Source organism: Macaca mulatta, chromosome 6 (assembly GCF_049350105.2).
Source record: "Macaca mulatta isolate MMU2019108-1 chromosome 6, T2T-MMU8v2.0, whole genome shotgun sequence".
Lineage (NCBI taxonomy): Eukaryota > Metazoa > Chordata > Mammalia > Primates > Cercopithecidae > Macaca > Macaca mulatta.
The window spans coordinates 181,878,915-181,899,958 of record NC_133411.1 but is presented as its reverse complement, the minus strand read 5'-3'; the positions used below and the strand labels follow the sequence as shown (position 1 = coordinate 181,899,958).

The 21,044-nt window shown below is 43.9% G+C and overlaps 1 protein-coding gene across 1 annotated transcript in view; it reads right to left on the bottom strand.

Annotated features, from left to right (window-relative positions):
- Positions 1-21,044, bottom strand: part of ATP6V0E1 (ATPase H+ transporting V0 subunit e1) — a 49,616-nt gene that overhangs the window by 16,792 nt on the left and 11,780 nt on the right.

Here is a 21,044-nt window from a genome sequence, read left to right as displayed (position 1 = left end):
CCTGGAGGTAGCATCAGATCTCACAGGGTGAGGGCTTGGTTCCACAAGACTGCCCCTCACTTCTGATTCCAATCGCAAGTCTACCTGTGCTTCTGACCAACTGGCTATAAATTGGGGAGGACCTCAACCCTTCTTAGGTTCAAATTAATCTGCTAGAGCAGCTCGCGGAGCTCAGGGAAACATGTTTTTCTGGTTTACTATAAAAGATATTACAATGTGGGCACGGTGGCTCACACCTGTAATCTCAACACTTTGGGAGGCCAAGGCGGGTGGATCACTTGAGCCCAGGAGTTCGAGACAGCCTGGCCAAGATGGTGAAACCCGTCTCTACCAAAAATATGAAAGTCAGCCAGCTGGGCATGGTGACACACATCTGTAGTCCCAGCTACTTGGGAGGGTGAGGCAGGAGAATCGCTTGAACCTGGGAGGTAGAGGCTGCAGTGGAGATCGCACCACTGCACTTTAGCCTGGGTAACAGAGTGAGACTGTCTCAAACAAACAAAAAAAAGATACTACACAAGATACAGATGAAGGGATGTACAGGGTGAGCTATGGAAAGGGGCACAAAGTTCCCACGCTCTTCCTGGGAACACCACCCTCTAGGAATAGCTTCCAGATTTCCCGAACCTCTCAGAACCCAATCCTTTTGGATTTTTATGGAAGCTTCCTTGTGTAGGCATGATTGATTACATCACTGGCCATTGGTGATCAATTTAAGGTTCAGCCCCTCCCCCTTCCCCTGAGGTTTGGCTATGGGGCTGAAAGTCCCAACCCTCTAATCCTTCCTTGGTTGTCTGGTAATTAGATCCCATCCTGGAGCTACCAAGGGGTTGGTCAATCATCAGTCAATCATTAGCATACAAACAAGTCACTTTGGAGATGCTAAGGATTTTAGGATGGAGACAAAGACTAAATTTATATTTCACAATATCACAACTTCACATATAACCTTTCATTTCATTCTTGTACTAGGAAACAGGCAGAAAGTCTAAGTGATTGGCTTATGGTCACAATGCTAATTAGGTAGTAGTAGATCCTAGACCAGGAATCAAATCAGATTAATGTTTCCACTTCAAAAAGTGACATTCTGGAATACGTTAACTGAGAACATTTCAGAAGGCATTAATTTAGCTAAATCTAAATAGAGAATTCAGAAAATGAGAATCCATCCGCTGAGCACTGATTAAGTGCAACACAAGCCTTCGGTACCTTCGCTAAAGAATATCCAGAAGCAAGAATGAAGACCACTTTCTTGGTCAGGTCAGTATTTAGAAACTTTTTCTTCTAATTTACCATTTCTCTGTGTTGGTATCATTTCAAGTCCTCTCTTCCAGTTGGTATGAAATACACAAAGTACTGTTGCTGAGTAGAGTCACCCTATTTTGCAATCAAACACAGAAGGAACTTATTTCCTCTGTTTAATGTTTGTACCCATTGTACTACTCTTTATCCCTACAACTTTCCTTCCTTCCCAGTCTCTCATATCTATCATTCTATTCTCCACATCTATGACATCAAATTTTTTAGCTCCCACATACAAGTGAGAACTTTGTCTTTCGATATTTGTCTTTCCACACTTGGCTTATTTCACTTAAGATAATGGCCTCTAGTTCCTCCCATGATCCTGCAAATGACATGATTTCATTCTTTTGTATGGCCGAATACTATTCCATAGTGTACATATAACACATTTTCTGCATCCATTCATGTGTTGATGGACACTTAGATTGATTCTCTATCTTTGCTACTGTGAATAGCACTGCGATCAATATGCGAGTGCAGGTATACCTTTGACATACTGATTTCTCTACCACTGGATAAATACCCAGTAGCGGGAATGCTGGATCATATAGTAGTTCTATTTTTAGTTGTTTGAAAAATCTCCATACCATTTTCTATATTGGCTGCACTAATTTACATTCCCACCAACAGTGTATAAAAGTTCCCTTTTCTCTGCATTCTTGCTAGCATCTGTTATTTTTTGGCTTTTTTTTTTTTTTTTAAAAGATGGAGTCTCCCTTTACGGCCCAGGCTGGAGTGCAGTGGCACGATCTTGGCTCACTGCAACCTCCACCTCCTGGGTTCAAGTGATTCTCCTGCCTCAGCCTCAGGAGTAGCTGGGATTACAGGCACCCACCACCACACCCAGGTAATTTTTAAATTTTTAGTAGAGATAGGTTTCACCATGTTGACCATGGTTTGGCCAGGCTGGTCTCAAACTCCTAACCTCAGAAAATCTGCCTGCCCAGGCTTCCCAAAGTGCTGGGAATACAGGCATGAGCCACCATGCACGGCCATATTTTGGCTTTTTAGTAATAGCCATTCTAACTGGAGTGAGATGATATCTCATTGTGGTTTTGATTTGCATTTCCCTGGTGATTAGTAATATTGAGCACTGCTGGCCATTTGTAATGTCTTCTTTTGAGAAATATCTAGTCATGTCCATTTCTCAATGGGATTATTTGTTTTTTTACTGTTAAGTTGTTTGAGGTCCTTATATATTCTGGATCTTAGTCTCCTGTCAGACGAGTAGTTTGCAAATATTTTCTCCCATTCAGTAAGTTGTCTCTTTATTCTATTGATTGTTTCTTTTGCTGTGCAGAGCTTTTTAGTTTAATATAGTCCCATTTACCTATTTTAGTTTTTGTTGCCTCTGCCTTTTTTTTTTTTTTTGACAAGTGTCTTGCTCTGTTGCCCAGGCTGGACTGGAGTGGCACAATCACAGCTCATTGCAGCCTCGATCTCCCAGGCTCCTGGGCTTAAGCGATCCTCCTACCTCAGCCTCCTGAGTAGCTTGGACCACAGGCACGTGCCACCATCCTTGGCTAATTTTAAAAATTTTTTGTAGAGACAGGGTCTCATTATGCTGCCTAAGCTGGTCTCGAATTCCTGGGCTCAACTGATCTTCCCACCTCAACCTCCCAAAGTGCTGGGATTACAGGTGTGAGCCACTGCACCCAGCCTGTTGCCTGTGCTTCTGAGGTCTTACAGTCATAAAACTTTTGCCTAGACCAATGCTCTGAAGAGTTGTCCCTATGTTTGCTTCTAGTTGTTTTATAATTTCAGGTCTTATGTTTAAATCTTTTCTTCTCTTTTTTTTTTTTTTTTTTTTGAGATGGAGTTTCACTCTTGTTACCCAGGCTGGAGTAGAATGGCGCACGATCTCAGCCCACTGCAACCTTCATCTCCCAGGTTCAAGTGATTCTTCTGCCTTAGCCTCCCAAGTAGCTGGGATTACAAGCATGCGCCACCACGCCCAGCTAATTTTTTGTATTTTCAGTAGAGACAGGGTTTCTCCATATTGGTCAGGCTGGTCTCGAACTCCCGACCTCAGGTGATCTGCCAGCCTCAGCCTCCCAAAGCGCTGGGATTAAAGGTGTGAACCACCGTGCCTGGGCCTTGTTTAAATCTTTAATCCATCCTGAGTTGACTTTTGTATATGGTGACAGGAAAGGTCCAATTTCACTCTTCTGTATATGGTTATCAAAGTACACACACACATACATACACACCCACACACACACACACCCACACCTCACTTAAGGCTGAGGCAGGAGAATCACTTGAACCTGGGAGGCAGAGGTTGCAGTAAGCCAAGATCATGCCACTGCACTCCAACCTGGGTGACAGAGCAAGATTCAAAAAGGAAAAAAAAAAAAATTACCTGGGAAAGTCTAGTCCGGTTCATTTGAAATTTCAGAGAGGAATTTACCCCCCTAACCCACTGAACTTTGTGCCTGCCCCTCTGACTACCTCCTGACTTAAAATTTCCCTTTAAAGCTGATAAACATGCAGAGAACTGGAAGGGAAAAAAAAATCCACTCTGAACTGATGGAAGTGGGTGGAGGAAGAGATCATATTCCAATGAATCTATTACTTCATGTGTACAAGAAAAGGAACTAAATGTACCTTTCATGTTTGCCCAAACTGTACCGCATGTCTTCATAACCTGAGGGCCAGCCTAATAACCAATCTGAGATTATTCAAACAACTGAGGCAGCTACGGTGCAACAGTGTCTTCAGAGAACTGCAGAGCTGGAATGGATCTGAGGTCAAGTCTAAGTTCTGCATTTTAAACATGAGGAAATGAAGTCCTAGTGAGCTTACTAATACCCCACAGCGAATTAGTGAAGGGGGAAGCTGGAAGCTGGAAGCTGGAAGCTGGAAGGGGGGAATCCAGGACTCCTCAGTCTCATTATACTAGGCTGTTTCTATAGGTATTAAGGGTGAAACAGGCCAGGTGTGCTGGCTCATGTCTGTAATTCCAACACTTTGGGAGGCTGAGGCAGGTGGATTGCTTGAGCCTATAAGTTCAAGAGCAGCCTGACCAACATGGTGAGACCCCCGTCTCTACAAAAAAAATTTGTTTTTTCAATTAACCAGGCTTGATGGCACATGCCTATAGTCCCAGCTACGCAGGAAGCTAAGGTGGGAGAATCACTTGAGCCCTGGAGGTCAAGGCTGCAGTGAGCTATGATCATGCCACTGCACTCTAGCCTGGGCAACAGAGCAAGACCCTGTCTTTAAAAAAAAAAAAAAAAAAAAAAAAAAAAGATAAATCAGGCAGCCTAGGGATTCTTTCATTTATTCCACAATCATTTAGCAGTGCCATGTTCCATGTCAGCCTCTGAGGATGTGAAAAGGAGCTGGCTGACGGGCCAACCCAAAGGGACCCACGAGCTGTGAGAAATACACCAAGGAGAGTAGTAGAGTATGTTTTCATAGAGATATGCATGGGTGCCTTCATATTATAAACCCTCCCTGGCTACTTCTTAGGAGCTCTGCTCTTGGTTACTAGAACTCTCCCAGCATAAACCATGCCCTCGCCACTACACTCAGCTCTCTCAAGCCCTGCTTTGTTCTTCTGTTCCACATTCAGATATAAGAACAGGGAACAAAGGCACGGGTTACTTCCCGGTGACACACAGATTGAGCAGTCTCAGCTTCCCTGCTGGAATGGGGAAGCCTGGCCAGGACCTCTCTTCTGATCCACTGTCCCTCCAGCCAGGGCCATGACAGCAGTGACCTCTGTCGGTGAGCTCCTTGAGAGACAGCAGAAATGCAGGAAAGTGATTTGCCCTAGCACCACTAAAACGACCTCTCATCCCAACTGAATGATACAAATACTTTCCAGAGGAGCAACATTATTAGATGCTCCTAGAAAACATGGGATTCAGTATTAGACAGAGTTGGATTTTAATTCCAGCAACACTAAATATTGGTGAACTGAATCCAGGCAAATGTCCTTACAACCCCAAGCCCAGTGTCTCCTGTTGTAAAACGGTGATAATAATCCTTGCCTCAAGGTATTACGATTTAAAGAGATAATATAAGTAAAGTGCCCTATGCAGTGGCTGACAAATAGATGTTCAATAAACACTGGTTATTCCTTCTCTTTCTCTGTAAGACAGCTAAAAATGTATTCAAGCTACAGAATGAACTACAACCTATTTACTTCACAAAGGAGTTTCTCTTGTAGCACTGAGTCACTCTCATCTCCACCTCCTCTCCCGCGACCACCCACTCTGTGGCAGACAGATTTCAATTCTCCCGAGGTTCCACCCCTCAGTATACACCCTGTATAAAACTCAGAGAATCTGACAGGACAGTCACTCCATGGTTAGATTATATTATCTGATACAGCTGGCTTTAACAAAGCGGCTATCCAGGCTGGTAGCAGTGGCTCACGCCTGTAATCCCAGCACTTTGGGAGGGCAAGGTAGGTGGATCACCAGGTCAGGAGTTTGAGACCAGCCTGACCAACATGATGAAATTCCATCTCTACTAAAAATACAAAAATTAGCCAGGCGTGGTGGCACGTGCCTGTAATCCCAGCTACTCAGGAGGCTGAGGCAGGAGAATTGCTTGAACCCGGGAGGTGAAGGTTGCAGGGAGCCCAGTTGCGCAATGCAGTCCAGCCTGGGTGACAAAGCAAGACTCTTGTCTCAAAATAAAAAATAAATAAATAATTAAAAAAAAAAAAAAAAAAAGGAAAGTGGCTATCCTGAGTGAATGTGACCTATTCAGATGAATTTTTGTTTTCTTCTTTGAGATGAGAATCCTGCTATGTTGCCCAGGGTAGTCTTGAACTCCTGGCCTCTAGCAATCTTCCCATCTCAGTCTTCTGAGTAGCTGAGATTGCAGGCATGAGGTGCCACCACTGGACGTGGCTTCAGACAAGTTTTTTTTTTTTTCTTTAATTTGTATTTTTTGAGACAGGATCACTCTGTCGCCCAGGCTGGAGTGCAGTGGTGCGATCCTGGCTCACCATAACCTCCGCTTTCCTGGTTCAAGTGATTCTCATGCCTCAGCCTCCCCAGTAGCTGGGATTACAGGTGCATGCCACCATGCCTGGCTGATTTTTCTATTTTTATTAGAGACAGGGTTTCACCACGTTGCCCAGGTTGGCCTCCAACTCCTGGCCTCAAGTGATCTGCCTGCGTTGGCCTCCCAAAGTGCTAGGATTATAGGCATGAGCCACCCATCCAGCCCTCAGTTGAGTTCTTTTTTCTTTAGACGGAGTCTTGCTCTGTCGCCCAGGCTGGAGTGCAGTGGCGCCATCTCTGCTCACTGCAAGCTCCGCCTCCCGGGTTCACACCATTCTCCTGCCTCAGCCTCCTGAGTAGCTGGGACTACAGGCGCCCGCCACCACACCCAGCTAATTTTTTTTGTATTTTTAGTAGAGATGGGGTTTCACCGTGTTAGCCAGGATGGTCTCCATCTCCTGACCTTGTGATCCGCCCACCTCGGCCTCCCAAAGTGCTGGGATTACAGGCGTGAGCCACTGCGCCCGGCTCACGCCTGTAATCCCAACACTTTGGGAGGCCGAGGTGGGCAGATCATTAGGTCAAGAGATCAAGACCATGCTGGCAAACATGGTGAAACCCCGTCTCTACTAAAACAACAAAAATTAGCTGGGCATGGTGGTGCATGCCTGTAGTCCCAGCTACTCGAGAGGCTGAGGCAGGAGACTCGCTTGAACCTGGGAGGCGGAGTGTTGCAGTGAGCCAGGATTGCGTCACTGCACTCCAGCCTGGCGACCTCAAGACTCTATCTCAAAAAAAAAAAAAAAAAAAAAGAAGGAACAGGACCCGTCCCTGACGAAGACATTTGGAGTGTGTGTTTCAGTCACGAATTTATTGCCTCTCAGCTCTGAAGATTAGGCAAATGAAGTGCAATTCAATGTGTGCTCTGTGATAAGTGAATTACTTTATTTTTCCTCTAAAGTGAGCACGCTGTTAAGCTTTCTCAGTAGAGGAAGCTGGAGGGACATTTCAGGCGTAGCCTGGAGGTTGTGGAGTGGGTGTGAGGACATTTGGTGAAGCCTACTAAGGCTTGAGGCCAGAAGTGGTACTTCTTTGATCTTGTAGCCTCGGCCTGGCAATAACTTCAGAACCTTCTCCACATGTTAAGCAAAGCCCCTGCATGGCATACATGCCTTGAAGGTCTCTTGCTCATACAGGGACGGGGACTTCCACTACATCCATGCCCACGATGACCTCTCCCCCTGCCTGTACTCCAGAAGAGGCCAACTGCTTGCCCAGAAACTCCAGGCAAACCCTGGTCTGGCCAAACCAACAAACTCCTTTGCTATCTGGTGGGTTCAACCATACTTTCTCTAGTGAGGTCTGAATCCCTTCCAAGTCTGTTCTTTGGGTACTCTCCCTCAGTCCTAGGGAACCAAATATAGTTTCTTTATATCTGTTAGTAACTCTTTTGCCATAATTAACAATAATTCTGAAATCTCTCTCAACCTATTTTGGTTTGTGCGGCTACCTAATCCACAAAAGAAAAAAAATAATTCTTTATATTAATCTTCCCCTGCTTAACTGACTATGTGGTTTCTATCTCCTTATTAGACTCCAGACTGCTATAGGATGAGATGATTTGACACAAAGGAGATTCTCTTTTCCTGCTGTGAAAATGGAGGGGCCATATGGCCAGGAATGAAGGTGGCCTCTAGGAGCTGAGAGTGGTCCCAACTAACAGCCAGCAAGGAAACCTGGATCTCGGCTCTATAAGCACATAGAACTGAATTCTGACAGCCATAAGAGCTTGGAAGAGAAGACCAAGCTTCAGATTAGAAGTCATAAACATGACCAGCTGCGGTGGTTCATGCCTGTAATCCCAGCACTTTGGGAGGCCGAGATAGGCAGAATGCTTGAGCTCAGGAGTTCAAGACCAGCCTGGGCAACACGGCGAGACCCCATCTCAATAAAAATAAAAAAAGTCATAAACGTGTTTTCCATTAACCTAATGCCAGCCTATGGCTATTTCACTACCAAAGGAATATACCCTATTTTTGCCAATTCCAAACGTGAAATACCTTTCCTTTTTTCTCTCCATACTTATATTCTATACCAGACCTTCCAGCTCAAAGTCTAAAAATTCCTCTTATCTGCCAGACTATAAAGGAAAACATAAAGTCAGACTAAGAAAAATAAACTTTTCCATATAGCAAGTAATACGCTGGGCCAGGTGCCTAGATTTCCCTTTCCGTCCCCTACAAACAAACATCTCAAATGTATTCATAAGAAATTCAAGCAATTCTCAGGCCAAAAAAACCCCCAAAACCCAACTGAAGGCAAGTACTCAGAGAGGAAGGTGACTACAGGTTGCTTTCTACACCTTGGGTGTATGTAACAAACAAGATGGACTTGAGCTTTTGTTTACAGATCTCACAGGGCACAGGAAACAGCAGACAAAGCCCAGGGCCCATGCAGAGAAGAGTGTTTCGTTTTGTTCTGTTTTTGAGACTGAGTTTCGCTCTGTCGCCCAGGATGGAGTGCAGTGGCATGATCTCGGCTCACTGCAAACTCCACCTACCGGGTTCACACCATTCTCCTGCCTCAGCATCCCGAATAGCTGGGACTACAGGTGCCCACCACCACACCCGGCTAATTTTGTTTCTGTGTTTTTAGTAGAGACAGGGTTTCACCGTGTTAGCCAGGATGGTCTCTATCTCCTGATCTCGTGATCCACCCGCCCCAGCCCTTCCAAAGTGCTGGGATTACAGGCGTGAGCCATCGCGCCCGGCCCAGAGTAGAGTTTAATAAAATCTTCACCTCCTCCAACAACTAGGATCCTAAAGGGTTGTATCTTGAATTAAGGATAAATCAATCAGAACTCAAGAGGAAAGAAAGGGAGAAACAAGAAAATCCACAATTATAGCTGGTAATTTTTAGTATCCCTCTTTTCATAATTAAAAGTAGTAGACAAAAAAAAAAAAAGGCATAGAAAATTTGAACCATCTTGACCTGATACAGAATACTACAACCAACAACTTCAGAATATAGATTCTTTTCAACTTTACACAAATGGTTGTCAAGATAGTCCATATGCATAAAAGAAGTCCCAATCTCAAAAGATCGAAATCTTAGAAAGTATGTCTTCTGACCACATGGAATTAAATGAGAAATCAATTAACAATAAGAAGACATCTAGAACAGCACCAGATATTTAGAAATTAAACACCACAATTCTGAATAACCAGTTGGTCCAAGAAATTACAAGAGAAATTAGAAAATATTTCAAACGGAGTAAAATGAAAATATACCTTATCAAAATTTGTGGGATATCGCTGAGCAGTGCTTAGAGGGAATTTTACTGTATTAAATGTTTACACTAGAAAAGACAAAATTAAATCCAAAGTAAGAAGGAAGGAAATAATAACGTGCAGATGTCAATGAAATAGAAGGACAAAAAAATATAGGAAAGTAACCAAGATAAAAATTTGATTATTTGAAAAGATTAATAAAATTGATAAATTACTAACTACTTCATTAAAAGAGCATCAAAAATTACATTAAAATGGCCGGGCGCGGTGGCTCACGCCTGTAATCCCAGCACTTTGGGAGGCCGAGGCGGGCGGATCACGAGGTCAGGAGATCAAGACCATCCTGGCTAACACGGTGAAACCCCGTCTCTACTAAAAACACAAAAACTTAGTCGGGCGTGGTGACGGACGCCTGTAGTCCCAGCTACTCGGGAGGCTGAGGCAGGAGAATGGCGAGAACCCGGGAGGCGGAGCTTGCAGTGAGCCGGGATCAAGCCTCTGCACTCCAGCCTAGGCGACAGGGCGAGACTCCGTCTCAAAAAAAAAAAAAAAATTAGCCGGGCGTGGTGGCGGGCGCCTGCAGTCCCAGCTACTGGGGAGGCTGAGGCAAGAGAATGGCGTGAACCCGGGAGGTAGCGCTTGCAGTGAGCCGAGATGGCACCACCGCACTCCATCCTAGGCGACAGAGCAAGATTCCGTCTGGGGGGGGGACGGGGGGAAATACATTAAAATATTTGATACATTAAAATAACAAGAGACATACTAGGAACAGTGGCTCACGCCTGTAATGCTAGCACTTTGGGAGGCCAAGGCAGGCAGATCATTTGAGCCCAGGAGATCGAGACCATCCTGCTCTGTTGAAAATGAAAACCCCAAAAACAAGAGACATGTGAGATCTCTGCACCAAAAACCACAAAACATTTTTGAGAGAAACAAAAGAAAACCTAAATAAATGGAGAGATCCCATGAGGCTGAACATGGAGACACCAGTGAGATTAGACACTCAATATCATTAAGATGTCAGTTCTCTTCAAATTGATATATTCAACACAAGCCCAATTAAAATCCCAACAGGTTTTTGTTTGTTTGTTTTTTGGTAGAAACTGACTAGTTGATTTTAAAATATATGTGGCTATTTTAGAATAACCAAAACAATCGTGAAGCACAAAGATGGAGGACTCACACTTTCTAATTTTAACATAAATCTGCAATACTCAAGACAGTATATTATCATAAGGCCAGACAGAGATCAATGAACAGAAGAGATAATCCAGAGCCAGACTCATGAGACAGTGTCACTAATTTTGGATGAAAATGCCAAAGCAGTTTCACGGAGAAAGGATTTTCAAAAGCTGGTGCAGCAACAACTGGATGTCTATACTGGGGGAAAAAAAGCAAAAGAAAACAGAAAAATAAAAACAAGGCATGACCTGTACCATTTTAGTGCCTACAGCCTTAAGAAGCAGTCATGCCTAACTGCCAAAATCCTCTCCCCTGCCAAGCTATTGTGGAAAGCCTTCAGGTTCCAGTTCTCGCCTAATAATGGAATATACAAACTAAGTTCAATAGGTCTCATATCTTTCCTTACCTCAATTTTTACCAGCATTTGAAGCCTCCTGACCATCTATTATGATCCCATCCCCAGACTGCTCTGTGCTCATCTCACCATTTGATGCAACAACGGTGCATCACTTCCTTTTCTTCCAAATCTTCCCCTTTCTTCCAAATCCTTCCACTGTGTTCTTTGTAAATCTTGCTCAATGATCTGCTACTTGTTTATGTATCTCCTTCTCTTCCAGCACTTTCCCTCTAGCTTAACTGAAACCCAGCTTCCCATCCCTTCTCACCAGGCTCTCTCAAGCAGAGAAGGAGAGAAATGTAAAATTATTTTTACACACCCGATATCTCAGGCTTTGGTGACTGGGGTTAGTAACATCTTCTGCTCCCCTTGTGCTGCCTCCTAACAATTTTCACCCATCCTTGTGAAAAGCTGACTCTAAAGAAGTGCAACCGCACATCCTTAGGCAAATGAAGTGCAAACTTGCTGATTACCACCCTGATCCCTTCATGCTTTCCCAGTCACCACCCTTATTCACCAAAGGAGGCTCAAGCTTGCCCTTTTCTGACTCTTCCTCATCTACACAACATCAAAATGTGGGCATTCCCCAGGTCTGGTCAGATCTTTTCTTTACTTTTCTCTTCCACCCCTTCCCTTAGGTCTGGGTTTCTCAACCTCAGCACTATTGAAATTTTGGGCTGCACAATTCTTCAATGGGGGAAAGTGAGGCTGTCCTGTGCAGTGCAGGATGTTCAGCAGCATCCCTGGCCTCTATCCCTGGATGCCAACAGCAACCCCAGCAAAGAACCACTGCCTTAGGTAATTCTGTGTGTTCTCATGGCCTCAAATATCTCTGCTTATAGCTAAGTTCCTGTTTGACAACTTTTGGGCATCTTACCGCCATCTCAGTCCAAATTAGCATGTACCAGTTGAATCTCTCTTCAAATTCATCCTGTCCCAAGTCAGGATCATCTTAGTAAATGGCCCAACCTAGAACTGGGAGCCATCTCTGATTCTTCCTACATCTAATCCATCAGTACAACCAATAAATTCTACCCCCCAAATTTGCTCTCAAATCTGTGTGCCTCCCTTCACCTCAGACCAAACCATGGTGATCTCTCACTGGCATGCATACAGTCACTTCCTGACAGGTGTTCCTGCTTCCATTCTCCCCGCAAACAGTCTGTTCTCCACAGAGCAGCCAGAGTGATCATCCCATTCAAATCACTCCTTCATTAAAAATCTTAAAACATCTCCTATTCACTTAACATGAAACCTAAACTCCTTATTTAGCATCAGCAGGCACTGGATCTGGGCACTAGATGTGTAGCAATGAATTAACGACTCAGACAACCTCCCTGTCCTCTTTAATGAGGAGAGGCAGACAGTAAAAAAAAATCAAGAGCCAGAGAGGCCCAATCACTCCCCTCATAACCACTTCATTCACTTCCCAAACAGTTTCCCCCACCCACTTGTTCCCACAAATACCTATTCAGTTATGACCTTGGAAGATTCCCCCTCACTCGTCCTTCGGACCCCTACTGCTGTCAATCACACAAGGACCTGCACAGCCCATAAAATCCCACCTGGCCGGGGTCTTACATAAACTCTGAACCTACCACTCCCCACCTCACTATTAAGCTCAACACTACCCTGCCAGAACATTCCAAGCTGCTTTAAAAAAAAGAAAAAAGGGACAGGGCCTTGCTGTGCTGCCCAGGCTGGTCTCAAACTCCTGAGCCCAAGCGATCCTTCTGCTTTAGCTTCCCAAGTAGCTGGGACTACAGGTGTGATACCCCTGTCCCCGGCTATCCCAAGCTCTTTACCCCTCAGTGCCTTTGCATTTGCAGAAAGCCCTGCCTCCAATTCCCCTATGGTTGATTCCTCCTCAGACACAGGGTTTCACCATGTTGCCCAGGCTGGTCTCATACTCCTGGCCTCAAGCAATTCTCCTGCCTCAGCCTTCCAAAGTGCTGAGATTACAGACTTGAGCCACCAGACTTGGCTTCTGTTTTGGATATAGTCTAGCTAATTAGTGAACAAGAAGTTACAGAAACAGAATATCATAAATGATGGCCAATAATACAAAAAAAAAAAAAAAATCAGACATTATGTACCCCTCTTGGAAGTACTCAATACCACTTATGAAGGAGACTGGTCAAAAAACTGAAGCTAAATCTGATCAGCCTTTAGCTATGGCTACCAATTCACAGAAAATACAGAAGCATGTGTTACCACCATGACGAGGCAATTAACAAAGACCAGACTGCAACATTAAAGGGCAAACAACCTAGTTTTTCTATTAAAATTTCCAAGAAAAAAGAGAAAGATACGGAGAAGAAACCTATAAAGAGATATTTGAGAGACATCCACCAATCGCTATGTGTGGTCTTTATGTGGACCTTGATTCCAGCAAGCTGTAAAATAATGAGACAATTACAGAAATTTAAATATGAGAGGATATTTGATGATATAAAGAAATTAAGTTTTTTGTGCATAATGGTATTGTGGTTGTACTTTTAAAATTTAGAGACACATATTGAAATGTTTACAGATGAACTGATATGTCTGGGATTTGTTTCAGAATAATCTGGGGTGGAAAGGAAAAGTGTGGGGATAAAACAAGACTGGCCATGAGCTGATCATTTTTGAAGGTGGGTGGTAAGCAAATGAAGGGTCATTATCCTCATCTTTCCACTTTTGTAGAGAGAAAATAGTATGTTTAAAAAGCTCAACACCTTTGGGAGGCCGAGGCAGGCGGATCACCTGAGGTCAGGAGTTTGAGACTAGTCTGACCAACATGGAGAAACCTTGTCTCTAGTAAAAACACAAAATAAGCCAGGTGTGGTGGCACATGCCTGTAATCCCAGTTACTCGGGAGGCTGAGGCAAGAGAATCGCTTGAAACCGGGAGGCGGAGGTTGCAGTGAGCCAAAATCGAGCCATTGCACTCCAGCCTGGGCAACAAGACTGAAACTCCGTCTCAAAAAAAAAAAAAAAAAAAAAAAAAAAGCTCAACACCAGAAAGTTTAAAAAGGAAATAGATGTTAAAGTAAAGAGCAGCCCTGAAACCGATAAGCCAAAGTGCTCTGATTACAGGCGTGAGCCACCACGTGTGGCTACTTGGTTGGAAACCAAAGCAGTGCACCCAGGCCCCTGAGAGGTGATTATACCCTGTGCTCAAACTAGCTCTAGAGCCAGGACCCAGAAAGGCCAGTGAGGGAGGTGAGGCTCAGCTCTGGATTTGCAAATTCCTAGACATGTAAGGCTGAGGTTCTGTGGGCTATGCAGGTCCCTGTGTGATGGACAGCAACAGGGGGCTAATGAATGGGTAAGGGGGAATCTTCTGAGGTCATAACTGAGTAAGTATTTGTGGAAATGAGTGGATGGGGGAACCTGTTTGGGAAGTGAATGAAGGACAATGAGGGGAGTAATTGGGCCTCTTTGGCTCTTGATTTGTTTTATCTGCTTCTCTTCATTAAAGAGGACAGGGAGGTTGTCTGCTTTGTTTATTCACTGCTACACTGTACCACCACACCCAGCTAATTTTGTATTTTTAGTAGTGTCCAGATCCAGTGCCTACTAATGCTAAATAAATATACGTTGACTGCATGAATTCTAATAAGGCTAAGTAAAATATTCACTATACCAGCCCTGTAAGCAAACTGTGCTTACAAGCAACACAGTCCTTTGAATTAAAATTAATTATTTTAAAAATCACTGTTTGGCTGGGGTTGGTGGCTCACGCCTGTATTCCCAGCACTTTGGGAGGCCAAGGTGGGTGGATCACTTGAGGTCAGGAGTTTGAGACCAGCCTGGCCAACATGGTGAAACCCCATCTTTACTAACAATATGAAAAACAGCCAGGCATGGTGGCGCACACCTGTAGTCCCACCTACTCAGGAGGCTGAGGTAGGAGAATCACTTGAATCTGGGACGTGGAGGCTGCAGTGAGCTGAGATCTCACCACTGCACTCCAGCCTGGTCGACAGAGTAAGACTCTGTCTCAAAAAAAACCAAAAACAAAAACAAAAAACAAAAAAAAAAATTCACTGATAATATTACTTTAATTTTTGTTGTGCTTTACTGTAAGTTTTCACACACAGCATCTTACTTAAAACTCACAAAACCACCCTACAACATAATTGTGCCAAGTATCCTTTTGCCTAAAAGAAACTAGGTCTCCTGATTCTTAGTATTTATTTTCCTATATCATGATGCCAGTAAGATTTACAGTTAGTCAAGTGCTAAGACATAGCATGTTTTCCAAGAAACAACTGTGTCTTCGCAATACATTTCTAATTTCATGTGAGCTTGGTGACTCTGAGAAAACAACAACATAATTCGACATTAAAAATTAACCTAAGACCAGAAATAGAGTATAGTAACTTAACAAGATTGTATGTTTAAGAGACAAAAGTGATCTTGTGCCTTAAAGAGGGTACCAGATGTAACATTCAGATTTTCCTCTGCTGAACTATTAACAGAAACTGGGTTCTACCGGCAGAGAACCTAATTTATACAGAGCTCAAACAAGTTGAACCTCACGGAATCAAACTTTAAACTAGAACAAACTGGCAACAGAAAAAACTGCAACAAACAGAAGGCAATTTAAAAGTCCATGAATGCATTTCAAAACATGACTTTGTTTAGGAAAGCCGAAGGCTCTTTGGGTGTGCCTTACTTGAAAAGGGGCATTTTCAAGAAAATGTACCAGTGCCAAACAGTGAAGTTTCCTTTGAATTTCAATTTTGTTTTTTAATAGAATCTCACTCCTTTGTGGAATAAGGTATGTAAAATATTTGGGGTTTGAATTCCGTCCACATTTTTCACTCAGATATCATGCTAAAAAGGATGTTTAGATTTCAAAGAAACAAAAGAGAAATGATTTCATAAAGTCAATACTATCCAGCTGATTTCCCAATAAAATGGCCTCCAGAAGCATTTACTGTTGGAACACTGTGTACGACCTTTATTAATACACCACTAACATTGCTGATCCACTGTCAGTAGAGGAGTCACCAGAACTTGGGAACAAAGGAAAAAATGGACTAATGTCTACACAGCAAGAGGCAAGGGCTCAAATCCAATTATTCATTTTATACTTGAAAGTGGAAATATGACTGGGCGTGCTGGCTCACGTCTGTAATCCTAGCACTTTGGAAGGCTGAGGTGAGAGGACTGCTTGAGCTCAGGAGTTCAAGACTAGCCTGGGCAATACAGCAGGACCTCGTCTCTACTAAAAATTTTAAAAAGTAGCTAGGTGTGGTGGTGTGTGCCTGTAGTCCCAGCTACTCAGGAGTTTGAGGCTGCAGTAAACTATGGTAGTGCCACTGCACTCCAGCCTGGGTAACAGAGCAAGATGTTGTGTCCAGAAAGAAAAAAAAAAGTGGAAATACAAGACATGAAACTGACGGGAAAGGGTTTTCTTTTGTTTTAAAGAGAATATCATGAAAATTAACCATATTTCAAAGACCACGGAGAACCAGGAAGTCACAAAATATTTTGGTCCTTTTTTGGTTTAAATCTCAAGTCATTCTGGCCGGACGCGGTGGCTCACGCCTGTAATCCCAGCACTTTGGGAGGCCGAGGCGGGTGGATCATGAGGTCAGGAGATTGAGACCATCCTGGCTAACATGGTGAAACCCCGTCTCTACTGAAAAACACAAAAAATTAGCTGGGAGTGGTGGCGGGCGCCACCTACTCAGGAGGCTGAGGCAGGAGAATGACGTGAACCCGGAAGGCAGAGCTTGCAATGAGCTGAGATCACGTCACTGCACTCCAGCCTGGGCAACAGAGCGAGAATGTGTCTCAAAAAAAAAAAAATCTCAAGTCATTTCTCTGTGCAATCATTCTCCCCACTACCCCCGTCTTTTTTTTCTCCCTAGATGGAGACTTGTTGCCCAGGCTGGAGTGCAGTGGCACAATCTCGGCTCACTGCAACCTCTGCCTCCCAGGTTCAAGTGATACTCCTGCCTTAGCCTCCTTAGTAGCTGGGATTACAGGTGCCCACGACCACACGGGGCTAATGTTGTACTTTTAGTAGAGATAGGGTTTCACCACAGTGGCCAGGAGTCTTGAACTCCTGACCTCGTGATCTGCCCGCCTCGGCCTCCCAAAAGGCTGGGTAATTACAGGCGTGAGCCATCACGCCCAGTCCCCATTTTCCTTTTGATAAGGTACCACCACTGACCTTGCTGCCCACATCGCAGAGATCTTCAAAGCAATGAAAACAAAGGCCTTTTCAATGACAGACCAATCCTTGACACCTAGATTGATATGGAGCTCCCTTATTCTGATTTCCATAGGTGATTCAGTAGGATAGGCTGATGGTCAATCACCGTACTAAAATAAGTTCTTGATGATACATTTATTTGCCCTCATTTACTCTTTTTTTTTTTGAGGCGGAGTCTTAGTCTGTCGCCCAGGCTGGAGTGCGAGGCGCGATCTCGGTTCACTGCAAGCTCTGCCTCCTGCCATTCTCCTGCCTCAGCCTCCCCAAGTAGCTGGGACTACAGGCGCCCGCTACCACGCCTGGCTAATGTTTGTATTTTTAGTAAAGATGGGGTTTCACCGTGTTAGCCAGGATGGTCTCGATCTCCTGACCTCGTGATCCACCCACCTCGGCCTCCCAAAGTGCTGGGATTACAGGCGTGAGCCACCGTCTCATTCTTGTCCCCGAGGCTGGAGTGCAATGGTGCGATCTCAGCTCACTGCAACCTCCACCTCCAGGGTTCAAGCGATTCTCCTGCCTCAGCCTTCGGAATAGCTGGGATTATAGGCGCCTGCCACCACGCCTAGCTAATTTTTTTCTATTTTCAGTAGAGACAGGGTTTCACCATGTTGGCCAGGCTGGTCTCGAACTCCTGATCTCAGGTGATCCGCCCACCTCAACCTCCCAAAGTGCTGGGATTACAGGCATGAGCCACTGCACCTGGTCCCTGACCTTTAGTTTTTCACTTCCAATTTTGTGGAATTACATTTTAGGAGTAACAGATTTTTAAAGAAGAAGAAGAAAAAAAAAAAAAGACTGAATTTCCTTGCTTACTTTGCATATACAGACTGGATTTTTTTTTTTTAACGGCCATTTCCCCAAAGGAATGTGTCTTGTGTATTACTGACATTTGGTATATTTCATTCATTGGAATATTTCTTATTTTCTACATGTTTCAAGAGTATATGAGAAATACAGGATTTGATAACATTTTGAAGGCAGGAAAAACCCAAATTGTTTCTTCTTTGAGAGTCATGACTACGTTCTGGTGTGGAGAACTTGTCATTGGAAAAGGTGACAATTTTGATTCTCACTGGTATGTTTAAAAACTGAATTAAAAGAATAGAATTTTTCTTTTGATAGAGGATCACAAAACAATTCTAAAACCTACTGTTTTTACCATTGAAATTTAAATTGTGATATAGGTTTTAAATGTCTAGAATGCAACTGATAGGCTTTTCTTGAACTGTTAGTTTATTTGAAATAGAGTTTTTTCATGTTTAATATTTATTTGTAAAAAAATGGAAAACAAAAAAATTCCCCAAACCCAGATAACAACCAGAGCAAAACTGTTGTGCCTTCTATTTATCTTTGATTTCAGTCTTGGCAATTGTTTAAAGAAAAATAATTTTTTAAGAATCTAGATTTGTTTTATTAGGTTCAGAGTATGTGAAAATTGTAGAATCCCTCTTTCATCACCTTGTGTCTTCTGTTTGCCTTATTCTAAAATTGAGTCACAAATTGGAATGCCTTTGAAGACATTCCATCTTCTATAGAAGATGCTTTTATAGAGGTTCTTTGACCTAAATAGTTCAGCATTTGTATTTTTATTTTTACTCTGATATCTAATCAGATTCCTAATCATAGCCCCTAAGAAGAAATGTGGGCCGGGCGTGGTGGCTCATGCCTGTAATCCCAGCACTTTGGGAGGCTGAGGCGGGAGAATCACCTGAGGTCAGTTCGAGAGCAGCCTGGCCAACACGGTGAAACCCCGTCTCTACAAAAAATACAAAACAAATTAGCCAGGCGTGGTGATGGGTGCCTGTAATCTCAGCTACTCGAGAGGCTGAGGCAGAAGAATCACTTGAACCTGGGAGGCAGAGGTTGTAGTGAGCTGAGATTGCTCCACTGCACTCCAGCCTGGGTGACAGATCAAGACTCTGTCTCAAAAAAAAAAAAAAAAGAAGGAATGTGACTTTATGTACGTATGTATGGTTTTTTTTTGGAGACAGAGTCTGTCGCCCAGGCTGGAGTGCAGTGGTACGATCTTGGCTCACTGCAACCTCTGCCTCCAGAGTTCAAGCGACTCTCCTGCCTCAGCCCCCCAAGCAGCTGGGACTACAGGCGTGCGCCGCCACACCCAGCCAAATTTTTTTTGTATTTTCAGCAGAGAAGGGGTTTCACCATGTTGGCCAGGCTGGTCTCTATATCCTGACCTGGTGATCCACCCGCCTCGGCCTCCCAAAGTGCTAGGATTACAGGCACGAGCCACCGCGCCTGGCAGGAATGTGACTTTAATACTGGACTTTGCTGATGTGCTGGTGTCTGCATTTTCTCTTTAAATCACAGCTATATGGTAAATTTTCTATTTTGTTATGGTTCTCTTTTATTGATGGGCATGCAGTGGGTGTTTCTTGGAAATGGCCAATTTTTATTAAAATATTTCTGGAAAAAAAAAGAGTCATGGTCTTTCATCTATAGGATGGGTCAGAACTGTTGCTTCCTACCTCACATGGGCACTAAACAACGCTTCGGGGAACACCAACACTTTCCATGCCACTGAAGTCTCAGGAAGCCAGAAAGCTCTCTTCAAAAAAAGAGAACCACTAGTTCTAAACTCTAGAAAGAAATCCTGGCTGGGTGTAGTGACTCATGCCTGTAGTTCCAGCACTTTGGGAGGCTAAGATGGAAGGATTGCTGAGGCCAGGAGTTCAACACCAGCCTGGGTAACACAATATGACCCCATCTCTACAAAAATAAAAAAGTTAGCTGAGCATGGTGGCACATGACTATAGTCCCAACTACTTGGGAGGCAGAGGCAGGAGGATCGCTTGAGCCTCAGAGTTTGAGACTGCAGTGAGCTATGATTGAGCCAGTCCAGCCTGGGTAACAGAGCAAGACCCTGTCTCAAAAACCTAAATTGAAAGAAATCCCTAAGACTATTTTTATGGTATGTGATCAATACATATATTTTGATACAGATGAAGGGGTGGCCTGCCCCTCCACACCTGTGGGCGTTTCTCGTTAGGTGGAACGAGAGACGTGAGAAAAGAAATGAGACACAGAGACAAAGTATAGAGAAAGAAAAAGTGGGCCCAGGGAACCGGCGCTCAGCATACAGAGGACCCACGCTGGCACCGGTCTCTGAGTTTCCTTAGTATTTATTGATAATTATCTTTACCATCTCAGAAAAAGGGAAGTGGCAGGGTAATAGGATCATCGTAGGGAGAAGGTCAGCAGTAAGACATATGAATAAAGATCTCTGTGACATGAATAAGTTTAAGGAAAAGTGCTGTTCCTTGATACACATATGCAAACATTTTCATAAACCTTTATAGTGCATAAAGAGCAGCATTGAACTAGCAAGTCCCACCTTCCGCCCTAAGGCGGTTTTCTCCTTTCTCAGTAAACAGAACATACAATTGGGTTTTACACCGAGATGTTCCATTGCCCAGGGACGGGCAGGAGACAGATGCTTTTCTCTATCTCAACTGCCAACAACCGCCAAGGGGCCTTCTTTCCTCTTGTACTGGTCCTCCTCAGCACAGACCCTTCACGGGTATCAGGCTGGGGGACGATCAGGTCTTTCCCATCCCACGAGGCCATATTTCAGACTATCACATGGGGAGAAACCTTGGACAATACCTAGCTTTCCTAGGCAGAGGTCCCTGCGACCTTTGGCAGTGTCCGTGTCCCTGGGTACTTGAGATTAAGAGA